Here is a 15,801-nt window from a genome sequence, read left to right on the forward strand (position 1 = left end):
CGTATTTGTGTGTGTCCAAGGAATAATACACAGAGATATAGTCAAAGATATAATGAAGCATGGGTTGAATATCCGTCTGCTCCATTTGCATAAAAATACACAAAAAGACATGCATTCTTCCCCAGTACATTTTGCACGTAGAACAACAATCTTGTGGTCAACCAACTTTTTTTTAGTGAACATAATCCTTTCTTTATGTGTAATCAACTGTCAAAAGACTTAGCGAGGCAAAACATTGAATGCAGCACGGTTTAATCGTGTGATTGCTCCGCTGATGTGAGATCCTCTTAAAATTCCCTTCAGCGGCATCCAGCATTGCCGCTCCCTGAAGTAGGTCAGAATACATACATTCATACATGTGCATGCGCAGAGACATAAACACACATACAAAAAATAAATCGGTAAAAACACGGCTTTTGAAGCGCTTCCATTATGAATGAGATACAGAGAAGAGTACGGTATGCAGACGATGGAGGCACAAAGGAAGGTGGAGGAGCAGTGATAGACAAAGAAGCAGGGTTAAAAAAGATGGGGAAGAAAAAGTATTTTCATTGGTCTTATAATAGTTTAAACCTTTTATCAAGTACAGTTTATGTCCATGTATATGATCACAACTGTGGATGGATGGATGGATGGACGGACGGACGTTAGATCGACGGACGGACAGATAGACGGACAGATAAATGGAGGACGGACGATGGATGGGCAGACAATAGATAGAGAGAGAGAGATAGATAGATGGATAGATAGATAGATAGATAGATAGATAGATAGATAGATAGATAGATAGATACTCCGGCATCCAATAGCTGCTGATACATTTCACAAAAAGTCCACAAATGTAAACCTTTTGTAGGTACTAAAAGAAAAGAAGGGGGATCTCTAAAGGCAGAGCTGGATTCATCCTCTGTAGATTACAAATGTTTTTCCTTGAAGATTCATGATAATCTATACAATAGCTGTTGAGATACTGTCAGGTGACAATTTAAAGGAAAAATCAGCGTAGAGTCTTAAATAAGGTGTTGGGCCAGAACAACTTCAAGGTACATGGGCACTGAGTCTCTCAAACTTTACTGGAGGATTGGAACGCCATTCTTTCAAATGATATTCTGCAATTTGGTGTTTTAATGATGTTGTACAGAGCACGGCCTAACACATCAGCTCAATATTTTCAACAGGAGTTTATCCAAGTTTGGATTTGGTGACTACAAAAGTCATGGAAAATGATTCTCATTGCTTTCACTCTCATCAAACTCTTCGCTGACCCCTGGTGGACTTGTTGGCCTGGAAGGATCAGGACAAAAATATTTAATCGTAGGATTAAGATGATCACTCAGAACAACTTTATATTGATTTGCAGTAATCCTTCCCTCTGAGGGGACAAGTGGAGTCAAACCAGGGGCGTCACTAGGTTTTAAGGACAGGGGCGCTTAGCCCCCAGGAGATGCACAGGATGTGAGTGAACATTTAATTTCACAAACGGCTAACAAAAACTGAGAAATTGTTTTTCCACTTTTTGGACAGATTTAGATTTATTCAGAGATACTTTACAGTGTAAATGTTTTAGGCCCATATTCTTGTTTGTGAACCAATGTTGGTTGTCCAGAAGGTAAGAGTTCCTGTCCTGATTCTCTGTTTAATGAGCTTCTCTGGTAGGCTACAGGAGACTTTAGTGTTTGGGTTGTGCTAGTTTGGTTTTTGTACGGTTTCATTTGGACAACTATCTTGAGGCCCCTCCATGTGGTTTAAGTGAGGTTTTCTGGAACAGTTCTACAAAGCAACCTGCAGCAGAAGAGACTTTGAGAGTTTTTAGGAAGTTCTGGAGACCAGACTTTAGAGCAGCAGAAACATTTGTCAGCAGTTTGAGCAGGAGAAGGTGAGCTTCAGAGTAGAAATGAGAAGGAAACCTTCTTGACCCGTGTGGAGAGGTCCTGTACCAAGAGTTTGAGCAGGTTGTGAAGAGTCTGTAGTTCTTTGGTCTGAAAGCACAAAAAGAGTCGACTCATTAAAGAAGAAAGCAGGAGATATTGTTGGTTCTTCTGTCGCTCTGCAGTTTCCTTAGACTGAATATCAAGTTTTTATTTTAAATGATTTACTGTGTGAGCCCAAGAAGACTTCAGTAAACTCCCTCCATCCCCTGGACACAACATATTTTATGTTAAATCTTTTTTTTAATGTTTTTGCGTTTTTAATCAAATTTTTTTCTCTTTGCTTGTTTAGTTTTGTCATCTGTGTGAAAGGTGCTAAACAAATAAAGTTGAATTGATAAACTGAATAACTGACTAACTCATGAATGTGACAACAGAAGTATTTTTATTGTGATTAAAGGGTTTGTTTCATTTTTAAGGTTGGGGTTAAAATCTTGGAAGAAACAAAAAAGATTAAAGAAATAAACTACATTAAAAAAGCAACAAAATCAGAGGAAAAAATAATTTAACACGATAAAACTTTTAAAAAGAAAATTAAACATTAAATACAATTTAAATTAAATTATATTAAACAGACAAAATATTTCATTAGATAAACAGAAGATAGAAAATGTAATTATGAAATTAAACATTTTTAAACAAATATTAAACATTAAAGGTGAAAGGCTTTAGATAATTAAACATTTAAAAAATACAGTTAAACACAAATAATATAAACATTTTTAAAAAATGCAAAACATTTAATTAGAATATTAAACCTTTAAAAAGAATACATTTAATTAAAAATGAAATGTTTAATTAGAAAATTAAATCTTAAAGACAATAAAACTTTAAATAGGAATTAAACAAAATACAATGAAGCATTTAAAAAGAAAATTAAACATTAAAAGGTGATAAAACATTTAGAAAGAAAAACCTTAACAAAGATTTAATCTAAACATTAAACATTAGGAAAGAAAAGGAATTTTTTTCAAATAAGTTGATAAAACATTTGAAAAAAACAATTAAACATTAAAAAGACAAAGCATTTCAAAATCAAATCAGACATTAGAAAAGAATAAAAGGTGAGAAAAGAGCAAAACTAAACATTTAAGAAGAATCAAACTAAAGACAAAACATTTGAAAAGACACCAGTTAGACTTTAGAAGATCAAATTAAACAGAAGAGATAAAAAAACGATCAAAAAGAGCAAAAACAGATAAAGGTCTTCAAGTGTTTTCTAGTCTGAAATGAAAATATCAAGTTGTTTCTTCAAACATTTCCTCTTTCTATGTTCTTGGTTGGCTGCACAGTGGAGTAGTGGTTAGCACTGTTACTAATAAAGTGACCACATAGGTGGAGCGAAGGCGGAGTCAGGGTGGAGTCAGGATGGATTCAGGGCAGAGAGTAGGAGGGGAGGTGGGTGGCAGCTTCCCCCCTCTACTCCCCCACCGCCCACCACACCGTCCCCTGCCCCACGAGTTTTTCGAGTCTCCATGAGTTCTTCGTGTCTCGACGGGTTTTCCCGAGTTTCTGGAGTTTCCACCAGGTCGGAGGTAGAACAAGTTGTCATGAAGAGGTGTTGAAGTCGGCGAGGATGGAGTGACTTTTTACAGCGACAAGAAGGAAGATGACTAGAAGAGCAGGTCTTTAACCAGCATCCCTAAAATCCATGGAGTCGGCTCCAGAGAAATGAAGGGAGGTCAACTTTTATCAACCTCCATCCAGATGTTCAACTTGATATCTTTACTTTGAGATTTTTAGCACCACAAACCTTTAGTATCACACTTTATTATCATTTATTAGGACTTAAATGGAATCCACCAGAAGATTTAGTTTTTGTTGACAAACTTTATTCTTGTCGTCGTGGGACTGCAGGATTTAAAACTGTTCCTTCTATTTGACCTCATTCGTTGTATACCCATGTACAATGGCAATAAAGGCTTTCTACTCTATTCTATGATGTAGGAATCAGGCAGTTTTTCACTTTTTATCTTAGTTTAGTCAGAAGGACAGTTGATAATGTGTGAATTGTTGCAGCTTGTGAGCCATAAAAAAGTTTTAATCTTTGGGGCCGAGTGTCAGAAAACATTTAGAAACCAACATCAACAAAACACTCAAAGATTTGAACATCATTAAAGGGAAATCCAACTTTTGCATGACAATGTCTACTAAAAGAACATTTATTTCCAATGTAAATGTGTGATATTCATCCTCTGGAGCTTCTCTTCACGTCGTCTTCCACCTGGACTGGTTTGGTCGGGAGCATGTGCAACAAACGTGAAAAACTGCACTTTAACATCAATGAATGACACTGAAGTTTAATCTCTACATAAATGAGACTGAGTCTGGATGTGCTGCTCTGTCATTAACTCCTAAGTTTAGGAAAGTTCAAACAAAAGAGGACAGTTCAGATAAGACTTGAGAATGAGCTTATTTTGAACAAACATCTCAGACTTTCTGAGCTTCAGCACCTATAGATCAATATTTTAACAACAAGTAACTCCAGAGATCCAGAAGTTGGAGAAAGTTAGCTTTAGCTGAGCCAAAGAACATGTGGGACGCTAACCTAGCAAACATTTAAGACTTTTCTCTGTGAATTCTGAGAAATAATTTCCTATTTAATGACAGAGCTACACATCTGAACTCAGTCTCATTAAAACAGACTCTAGTTCAGTGTCATCCATCCATGTTAAAGTGCAGTTACCCAAAATATTTGTTGCATGAGCTCCAACAAAACCTGTCCAGGTAGAAGGCCACTTTGACAAACAGGAAGTGGAAGATTCCAAGCAGATTTATAGAAGGGGGAATCGGACTGTACTAAGTGTGATCAAGTATAGAGGGGTGTTTTGTGGGTTTTTAAGGCTGATCATGATTATTGGTGAGACATTTGGAGGAGATATTCATTTGCAGTAAATTAAAGTATTTAAAATCTTGGAGTTAAACTTAGAATAACACAAATTCTAACAGAAAACTTTGTTGATATGTTTTTGTTTTGTTTACAGATGTTAAGTTAAAGGAGTTTTATTTGTGACATATAACCAATGAAATCACTCCAGAAGACAGAGCGACCACAGCTAGATAAAGGTTCAGAGCCAAAGTAGTGCCATTTATAAACTGATTTATTACCGTAAATCGGTCAAAAATAAAATACCGATGATCAGTAAATCAGTCAGCCCACAATTACTACAATTACAACTCTGACGTCACGCTTCACTATGTTGCATAAACAAGACAAGACGCCTCTGCTGTTTGGCAACGAAGGCAGTATGCAAAATTTGCGTCCGGGAGACCAGACGAATGGATCCGAATATTCGGCCCTCTTGCTTCAATTTCATTTTTAAAAATATTTTTTCTTTTGGTCGGAAATTCTTTTGCCATTAACAATAACAAGTTTTTGATGTTATTTTGCATTAGACATGTAATTTCTGGTCTATTTTTATAATTTTGTTGATATTGTTTTGTATTTCAAAAACGCTTTCTGCAAATTACAGATTTCTTTTTTTCACAGTGTAGATTAAAAACAAAAATAGGCCACAAAATTCTATAGTTTCTATTTGTCAAACGATTCTTTAATCATTAGAGCACAGATTTATCTCCCCATGAATTAGGTGGTAAATGTGAATCATAATGTGTCCTCATAATGAGTAGACTTACTTCTCTACTGAGCAGCATTTCACTGAAGAAATGAAGTCTGAGTTGTCACAGCTAAAACAACATCTGGTTCAGGGCAGAGATCACCTGGAAGGACAGAACGACAACCAGTTAGTGACCGATTATTTCTTTCTTGTACGACCACAAGGTTCTCAAAACTCTGAAACATCATAGTTGGACAGAGTCAGTGTAGCGTATTTTCACATAGTTAGACCAAAGATTTACTCTTGAATATGTATTAAAGCCATAAAACAGACCATATAGCTAATAAATATAACAAATATTATTAATAAACATACCTGCAGTGAGACCTCTGTGGTTAATGAGCATGTAAAACACTGGTGAGATGCAAGACTAAGTCCATTACAAAGCACAAGGTAAGGCTAGATCTAAGTAATGGGATTACAACCTGGATAAGTTAGTCATCCTCTTAATCCAGCTACTCTGTCAAGTGAGAGCTATTTAATAAACAGCAATTGATATAAAACACCTGGATCATATTGTAGAAAATAACATTTGAATATATCCAAATAAGACTGGCTTCAGTTACTAACAGGATTTGTGATAGCCTAATAGTTTGGCCATCAATGAAGTATTTAACAGCACAAAAACAGCCGCTAGATGACAAAATATGATAAAGCCTGCTTGGTCAAAAACATACATACAGCAATTTGATGCCATTTCAAAGCGGCTACAGATCCCAAAACTGTATGTTCAAACAATTATTTGTAGGAAAACCGCACATGGTACACTGACATGATGAGGAAGAAAGTGCAAATTATCACCTGCTGCTGAGAGACAGCTGGTCAGGATGGTCAAGAATCAACCAAGAGTCACCAAAAAAGTGGGTTTGCAATGAGTTACAATCTGCTTTAACATAGATTTCAGTGTCCAGAATCAAGTGAGGCTGCCAGGCAAGAAGGAAGTCCTTCCTAGAAATAACACATTAAGGCTCAACTGAAGAACAAAGAACAAAGGACAAAGACAAGGCCTTCTGGACAAAAGTGCTATGGTCACATGAAAGAAAACTTGAGCTAGTTGGCAACAATGACTAGAAATAAACTTGAAAGAGAGGATGTGAGGCCTTTGACCCCAAGATGATCAAACCTACAGTCAAGCATGGTGGTGGTATTATTATGCTCTGGGGCTGTCTTGTTGCCAGGGAAACTGGTGCGATAAGCTAAGTAAATATAGTATAATAGTATAATAATAAAGAAGTGGATCAGCTCCATATTGTATAAAACCAGACTATGACCCCAAAAATACATCAAAAGTGGTAAAGAAATGACTAAATCAGGCTGGAACTGGGACTGTATACAGCCTGAAACCCCATCTAGAACCTGTGGGCTGTGACTAAGAAACAAGTCTGCATCAGAAAGACAAGAAATTTAGTAGAAACACACCAATTCTGTCATGAGAAGCGGTCAAAAGTACAACCAGCAGAAGCTTGTGGATGACTACCAAAAGTGCCGGAATGAGGTGAAGATGTCCAAAGTACATTGCCTCTGTTTTTCATTTTTGTTTTTTTCTTGGTGCTAAACGTTTTCCAGAGTTGTTGGCGCTTTAATTGTTTTCTTTTTTTATTCTACAAACTGATGAGCTGGTGATCCCTTTACACCAGGCTACTACAACACTGGCTTTTACTCATCTGCAAGATCCTTTCAGGGAAGATACTTCAATACCTCTCCAACCTCCTTCACCCTTCCCATAACAACTACCACCCGAGGTCCAGTGATCTCAGAACATTCTCTATCCCCAAGGTCCACAGTGTCTTTAGCTGGAATTTCCCTTTGCTGCAACAATTGATTGGCATTCCCTCCAAAGATCTCTTAAACTATCTTCTCTTCCATCACTTTACATGTTTAAGCAGAAGCTGCAGCAGAGCCTAGCTGACTGCTGCACATGCTGACTGTTCTACTTGCACTAATTTAGGGTGTTTTCATCTCTGTTTAAACACTTGTGTGTCCTTTTTTGTTTATGTATTGTTTATTTGTTATCTTTCTTCCTGCTGGGGCCTCTTGCCAGGTCATCATTTTAAATGAGAAATTATTCTCATCTGATCTTACCTGGTAAAATAAAGAATTATTATTGTTAATGATAGTATTCTTTTCTATTCTATTAGCTGTATGTACACTTTTGACCCAGCAGATTGTGTCAACATTTCCAGAAGACCTGCTATCAGTGTATGAAGTAACCAAAACGCCTGATTGTTTTTGGGTGACAGGAATGCATGTGATTTGGTTATGTAAATGTCAACACTAAGCACAGTAATAAAGGAATTCTGAGCTCAGTCGCGCTTCTTGTTCCGCTGCTGCACTTCTCTGCAAAACAAACGAGCGGGAACTGCGTGTGTTCGTGTCAACTTCCCTTCCGTCAGACGCACTTGCCGAAGCGCATCCTCCGCTGCCTCTCCTCTCGGTCTGTTCCTTTAAAAAGCAGACAGCCCACGCCTCGAAAAGCGGCTTGTTCCGGCTTGCCCCTTTACATCTATTTATCCTTGCTCCCAACATTAAAGTAGTGCCCCTTCTGTCGCTCCGTGGATCGCTACGCACCGGCGTTCCTCTCCAACCTTTGCACGCTTTTGTCATTCGGAGCATGAGGGATGCGTAAAGCAGCAGATCTCCTCCCGTGCGGCTCCGTGGAGGCGCACTTCGGCCACCATCACCGGCGGAGCGATACCACAATGTCGTCCTCTCTGCCTCGGTTTGCCTAGCGGAGGGTGTGTGGCTCAGTGTACCTGACAGAGGGGGAGAGTCCGTCGGCTGCTGTCGGAAAAGCGGCGCAGAGGCTCAGAAGTGGACCGATGCACCTGCCGCTAACGCTCTCAGATGCGGCACAGATCCTCCATCCGCTGCGGTTGTTTTGCAACTGATGATTTTTTTCCTCCTGCTGTTTTGATGCGTTCATGAGGATGTCTGTGAATATGTTTATTCTGGTGCCGTGCTGCTGTGCGTGAGGTAAGTGACTTATCCAGAGGTGCGCTACTTTCTCCTGCTGCTCACATTCACATTTTGTTGTTTATTATGAGCTGTGCCTTTTGTATTCCACCTGTTTATTAATGCTCAAAAATCACACAGCAGGAACATATATCATAAATCATAGCATCAAACCCGGAACCGTTTGTGCTCATCATCAATTTCTGCAACTGGTGTTGATGGAATATAATAAGGAGGTTGTGCTTGTTCCTGTAAACCAATGTTTTTGGAGGAGAGTTGAAGCTCTCAGTAACACAAAATGAAAGTGTAGATGTGCTGCTGTGCTGGTGGAGACTGTAGTGTTTGCAGCCAAGTATGGAGATGGGAAATGTATGGAGAAACAAGCTGTCAAAGTGACTCCTGAGCCAGAGCAGAGCAGAGCAGCGTCCAAGTTGTGCATGTTATTTACTGTAACCTTAAGTCTGAAATCCAGCACTGTCATCATAAAGTTTAAGCATGCAGCAGGCTACCATGTTGGATGCTTACTGTGTAACCTGCTGATCTGCAACTGCAAGCAACCTGATCTTCTAACGTTATTATCCGAGGGGGGCAACAAACTGATGCTTCACTAAGATTGCATAACTGTGTTGCTCCTGTTACTGCAGACTCTAATAACGCAGGCCTTTGGTTTGTGTGCTGTGTTAAACCAGCAGCCTGTGAGCTGTACGATTCCCATCCAGACGCTACCCCCACACGCTGTGATGACAGGCATAATGAATAAATAATCACACAAACCCACATAGCCCCACTGTACGCTCGAAAACAAGTGGTGGAACAACCGTAGTAAACCTCGCAGGGAAACTACTTTGGCACCGTTCTCGCTCGGTGCTGCAGTTTTACAACAAAATGCTGAATGATTTGTGCGTTCATGGCAGCATGTTGTGTGATTTGTCATCGCAGACACCAAGTGCATTAGTGTTTTTTTTTTCTTGTGTTGCTGTGAACCGTTTTTTAAGTGCCCAACAAGCGTCATCATCTCCCCACGTTAACGTTTAACTTTCTCCTCATCCTTTAACTGCTTGTTCACAGGCATTGTTTCCACTTCACAGCAGAGAGGTGTCGCTTCCTATTCGACTGAATCAGGACGTTGTTGCTCACATAATTATAATCTGAATCATGCTTTAGGACCAGGGGTGAAGCTTTCCACTCGGAATCAACCTCCGCTCTCAGTGTGCTTTACTGTAAATTTTGCAATTTCTACATTTTAATCAGTGTTTTTTATTGTTGTCGGCGGTGGGTGGGTGGGTGTGGAGTTTCAGTCTCGTTGTGCTTTTACCCACTACTCTGTTCCCAGGAGGCTTAGCTGATGCTTCTACAGATGAGTTTTACATCAAATTCTGGCTGTAGATGAGGACATGCAAGACACACGTGAGGAATAGTTTATAGCTCATTTTTAAAAGTGGTGAAAGTCATGAGAAGTATGTCAACTTTTAATAAAATGCAAAAACAGGCTCATTAAGACAGCATGCACATGCTGTTTGTGGTTCTCAAACCTGATCCGCTGACATCTCATGCATATTGTTGCACCCACACACTACAGGGGATGTTCTAATTCGGGGGTCACACTGACAGCGAGAAGGGCTGCTAGTCCTCAGATTACTTGGCATTCCTGTGCTTCAGGTTCAGCTTGTGCTCCGTGACGGTGCATGTGTGTCGTGTGCAGATCCACCAGTCCTTTTGTTGTCTTGTCTTGTGTGTGTCTTTGTAGTTGTGTGTGTCACAGGAAAGTTTTTGGGGGTGACGTGTTGACGCGGGGCTTGGTCGGCCACACTGAAGCCCATCATTGCTTCTAGTAATGAAGAATGAAAGAGTCAAAATGAGGCATTGACCAATATGCTTTTTCAAGGCTGGTGCTGATTATATTATCGATACCTTAGTAATCAACAGTAACTATTGTTTGGAACAGATATATTGCACGTTTACAGTGAAAATTAAAATCTTGGCATCAAAATTTAGACTGACACGGGCGCCCAGGTGCCTCAACTGGTTGAACCGGCGACCCATAAAGCGGCCTGGGTTCGATTCCAGCTCACAGCCTTTTACTGCAGGTCTTCTCCCCTACTTTCCTGTCTGCTTCTCTACTGACCCTGTCAAATGTGGCCAAAAAAAATCAGAATTACACAAAACGTCTTTGACTTTCTCTTGTTCATTTATCTTTTGCATAAGTTTGATGAAGCTAGAACTTTCCAGAAGCTATCCTTCCATGTTTCTGTTGTTGGTTATTATTCATAATGTGCAACCAATCAGGTGGTGCTGAGGCCCAAATATATCAAAATACCACAGAGTGACTACAACTAGAAACATATTTATTTGATTGGGAATCTGGCTGCGCATTGGGTTCGTGGTTAGCACTTTTGCCTTGTATCTAGAAGATCCCCGGTTTGTGTCCCAGAATCTTTCTGCATGGAGTTTGCATGTTCTCCTTGTGCATGCCTGGGTTATCTCCATGTTTCTCCCACAGTCCAAAAATCATTCTGAGGTTAATTGGTAACTCTAAATTGTCTGTAGATGTGAATGCGAGTGTGATTGTTTGGCTGTATATGTAAAAGGGTGTCCCGGTCTTCACCCTAAGTCAACTGGGATAGGCTCCAGCCTCCTGCGGCCTTTATGAGGATTATAAACAACTTTGTGTTCCACTGGCAGCAAAATGGCCCTAGACCATAATACTGCCACCACCATGCTTGACAGTCGTTTTAGTGTTCTTGGGGTTAAAGGCCTCACTTTCTCTGTTCCAACCATATTTCCTGTTTTCGTGTCTGAATAGCTCAGTTTTTTCCCCATCTGACAGCAGAACTTTCCTTCAGGACTTTTTTTGTCCAAACTCCAGTTGAGCCTTAAGGTGCAGCCTTTGAGAGGAAATGCTTCTTTCTTGCATGGCAGCCTCTCAGCTCATTGTGATGCACTAACAAACACTTTAGAAATTCAAAACTGCCATGATATACAGGTTTTAACAAGTGTAAACTTTTGTTCATGAAGGTACATACACTTCCAGTCAAAAGTTTGTCCAGGGGTTTTTTCATGTTCCAGGAAGGTCCTCCAAAAAGTGGAACTTCTTCTCGCTGGGGTGGAACTAGATAGTTCTGTTGACTAAATAATGAAGATTGTCTACTAGTTGTATATTTGTCACCAGCACTGGGGTAGACGTCTTGAATGCAACTTTAACTTTAATATCTGTCAGCGACGGAAACCATGAGTTTATCAGAACCCTTCAATAATGTGTTTAGATGTTGTTCTCTGTTCGCTGTCGACGGACTGATGCTCGCTAGGTTAACTTTATCTGCTGGATTTTTCAAGCAGATAGCTTTTTTTTTAAAAGTTTGTCCAAACGTTTGACTGGTAGTGTGTATATATACTGGTTCTTAACAGGTCAAGATTGAAAACACTCAAAAACAGAAAGTGAGAAAAAAAGGGATGACATGCGACGGAGTTCTTAGTGTCAGAATTGGCTCAGTGTTATTGCAGATTTATGTTTGTGTGCATTTTGGACTGCGAGACCACAAGTAGGCCCCAAACTTAGAGGTGTCGGAGCAAATTTATGGTGACAGTTTGTCAAATACAGTGTAGTACAGTCAGTGAGTGTCTTCCAGTTTTGTCTAAACTAAGCTTAAAATTGGCTCAAATCTGGTGTATTTTTGACATCACTGGGGAAACATTCTATTATAACCTTTTAGCATTTTATAATTCAAGTGAACTGAGAGGAAACTGAACTTTTGCACCTATTTAGGGTTAAAAAAAAAATCTAGTGCATGACGAGAGATTTTTGTCAGTCACAGGGTTTTTTGCTGATCAAGTGAGATCAGCATTGAAAACAGGATGTGTTGGGTCAGGCCCGGGGCACTGCCACTGAGGAGCATTAAGGTTTGAATCCTGGGTAGCCACAATGTTGACTTTTAACTTAGCAATGTTTGCACGTTGGAAGGAGGGAAGAGCTGGCATTTTTTCCCGCCTTTTTTCAGATCTTTGCATACTGCAGCTTTAAAATACAAACGCTCGAGCCATATGTCGTCTTCTTTATTCACACTGTAGTACTGCTGTCCCTGACGTGTCTCGCTACAGATAAAGAGGTTCAGTCGAGGTAACTGTGCCGCCTCACTCCACTGGGTCAACAGAGATACTGAAGCTGGAAAGTGGAAGTCAGAATGCCCTGATGCATCACAATCAGAAACTACTGGTTGCAAGGACAGAAAGACAAGGAGTGAGGAGCCCATAACAAACCCTAACTTTATCTCTTACTCCCACAATAACCCTCCATGTGTAGCGGGTGCACTTCGATCTGCTTAACCCTCATGTTGTCCTGTGGGTCAGAATTGACCCTGCTTGAAAATGTGGGAAAAAAATCTATATTTTCACAGTGAAACTCCTGATGTCCACATTTTCAACATTTTCGAGAAACCTTTGAACATTTTTTGGTGAAAAAAAGAAATGTCAAAAATGTTTCTTAAGAACATTCACTAAAAAATCAACCAAAATCCAGCGAAATTCGCTGGATTTTGGTTGATTTTTTAGTGAATGTTCTTAAAGAAAATATTAGAAATTTTCCTGATTTATATGTAATGACGTTAGATATTTTTAGGATTTTTTTGGAAGATTTTTACTCATTTTTTTGAAAACATTTACAAGAATTTTCTGGCCAAATTTGGAGGATTTAAAAAATATATATAACCTTTAAGGGAAACTTTTCAGCAATTATTGAAATTTTCTTCCTGAAGGTTTTGCAAATTTTCAAAAATTTAGAGAATATTTTTGCAAAATTTTTGGATTTTTTTCAGACAAGGAAACAACATTTTGTGGTGCCTGTAAATGAAGACAACAGGACGGTTAAAATCTGCTTCCTTCCCTGTTTCATCCGTGCTGCTGTTTTCAGAATCCCTGTTTCTATGGGAAACCGCTACAACAAGAACACAAAGCTAACAAGCTACATGCTGCAAAAGGCCGCAAAATCTTGAGTTGTGCACAAAAGATGCTCCTCAGAAATATCTTCTCCCCTGGCAGAGTGCTTGATGCAGAACACTGCTTTCCGTTTTGTTTCTCAGCTGCACCATTTGATCTGATTTTGACCTGACCTTTTTCCTCCTCCAGCTCAAACACGCTGAGGAGATCTGTCAGTGTGAGAACGCAACTGTAACCCAATCACAAGTTTCGTTTTAAGTCCAAATTTAATACCAACCCTAGAAAAGTGAGTCACCCTTATGTAGAAATACTCTTACCTCCAACTTCTGACAAACCTCATAAAAGAAAAAAAAACCTTGGTCAGTCTCTATCTTTCTGTCTTTGAGACATGCCAAAGGAAACTCCAGATGCCCTCCCCCACACAGAGGAGGCCAAGTGAGGACTCACTGCTGTCCTGAGCCAGATGATAGCTCGCCAACTGTTGGCTGTAAAGACACAATGTACTTCTCATCCTCCGCTCAGCAGAGTGGGTGGCTCAGCAGGCCCCTAAAACAAATAACTGCTCACATCTACAAAGCCTCCTTTCAACAATCCCAGTTCCATTTTCAGAAGTGAACATTTAGACGTCGTCGTCTTAAAATGTCACATCCTCAAGTTGTCCTGCAGCCACCGGCGAGTCTGAGTGAAGTCAAACAGAGCTCACTGGCCGGTTTCCTCATTTTAAAATAATCAGCGAAGGAGAGGATCTTGATGAGGAAGTTGTGGTCTGCTGCTGCAGCACGCCCACTTCTCCCTGTCACAAGACTGGAGGTATTCATGACTGTGGGGGCTGCTTCTTATGTGTGTTTGCTTGCCTACATACATGAGTAGTGATCCATTCATGCAAGTAATGGAAGTCTTGTGTATGTCATGATATTTTGTAGCCCCCTTGTGATGTGAGCTACTCATGCATTTTAATCTAATAGCGGTGTGAAAGGCTTTTCCTGCTCTGGGAGCGTTTCTGCACTGAGGACAGGGCTGGAGCTGTGGCAAAGGCCACACTCACTTATTGTACCAACCCGGGCTGTGGCAGCTGCTCAGAACAGGAACAGGTGGCTGTCAACGTGACTCCAGCCAGTGAATCACGGTTACCAGTTGCCCCCAGAGTTTGCGCCACTCCCTAATCTGCAGAGCGCGCAGAGAATAGAGTGTTATCCAGATAATAACCTTCCTCCATAAAAGCCCCCATGCAGCATCACATGAGCGTCACCTCATTCCTCCTCTGACCGGGGATCAGCTCATTTTGTGAGGCCACAATGGCTGCGATCCGTGTTATATATTTGAGCTCCTCGCGGAAGGAAGCATGACGCGCAGGGACGGAGCGGAGCGGAGCTGTCCACGCGGCCACGGAGCGAGCGCAGGGGAGACGAGGCAGCGTGGAAGGTGCGTAAAGATCCGACCGTGAAATCTGGCAGGATGGCACGCGTGTGGTAAAGGCGAAGCTGAGGTTAGCGCGCGTTTTGTGGCGAAGTTGTGGCGCGCGTTCGCCGTTTAATGTGGAGAACAAGTCGTGCGTAATGCGCGCAGTTCCACTTTCAATTTCAGCCTCTCTGCTAGAAAGTTCCTGATTCAAAGAGAACTGCTCAGTTTTTCACCTACGGTTGTTTTTCAAGCTCAAAAGAGTCGAAACAAAGCAGAAAGAAAAAAATTTTGCTGGATGCTGTAACGTTCAATAACTGCACAAAGGGTGAAAATAATGGTAAGTATACACAATAAAAAAAAAGGTAATATTCTGGCAGCTGTGGTTGCCAGGAAACATTTTATTAATTTATAGTAAAGAAATGTATCGATACTGCTGATTTTAAGCTTAAAAAGAACTGCTTCATTCCATCTTTTACTGTAAAAAAAGTTTTAACATTTTGAAAATTAACATGAAACATGGAGTAAAATTTGTGTCACTTCAAAATATTACAGCATTTTAAATTTTTTCTGTGATTTTGTAAATTATTTTCTGTAATTTAACAAATGTAGGAAAATCTGAATAATAACAGTAAATTGTCCAAAATGAAATAACCCGTTTAAAAAAACTGCTAAAAATGTTTCCATTTTATGATCTTTTCTATACAGCTTATGTCATTTGGTTTCAATTGATGCCAAATATTTGCAACAATGAATTTTTTTTTCTGATTAAATGGTCAAAAAATATAATAAATTACCATTTCTTGTGCCAGTTTTTTATGGTTAATATGTTAATTAATATTTTTTCTGTGATTTGGTAAATTATTTTCTGTAATTTATCAAAGCTGGGAAGAATAATAATATATTTTCCAAAAACTGTTAAAAATGTTTTCGTCTTTTACCATGTTGAGTATTTAAGAGGTAACGATTGATTTTGA

General features: G+C 39.8%; 1 protein-coding gene and 1 long non-coding RNA gene across 5 annotated transcripts in view; one reads left to right on the top strand and one right to left on the bottom strand.

The window, feature by feature from the left end:
- Positions 1-36: 36 nt before the first annotated feature.
- LOC127530813 (uncharacterized) lies at positions 37-7,962 on the bottom strand. The gene is made up of 2 exons (XR_007937480.1): positions 5,565-7,962; positions 37-1,979 (listed from the first exon to the last, which is right to left on the bottom strand). It is a non-coding gene; the product is annotated as an uncharacterized LOC127530813 (long non-coding RNA).
- A 101-nt stretch (positions 7,963-8,063) lies between these two features.
- The window catches only part of rc3h2 (ring finger and CCCH-type domains 2), a 39,360-nt gene continuing 31,622 nt past the window's right edge, over positions 8,064-15,801 (top strand). For 3 of the 4 annotated variants that reach the window (XM_022220475.2, XM_022220477.2, XM_022220478.2), the window contains exon 1: positions 8,064-8,518. The gene's annotated coding sequence lies outside the window, so the exon portion shown is untranslated. Of the gene's footprint in view, positions 8,519-14,600; positions 14,849-15,801 lie in introns of those variants that run through there. The other variant, XM_022220476.2, reaches the window with a different exon arrangement.

The sequence above is a fragment of the Acanthochromis polyacanthus genome, chromosome 18 (assembly GCF_021347895.1).
Source record: "Acanthochromis polyacanthus isolate Apoly-LR-REF ecotype Palm Island chromosome 18, KAUST_Apoly_ChrSc, whole genome shotgun sequence".
NCBI classification, from domain to species: Eukaryota; Metazoa; Chordata; class Actinopteri; family Pomacentridae; genus Acanthochromis; species Acanthochromis polyacanthus.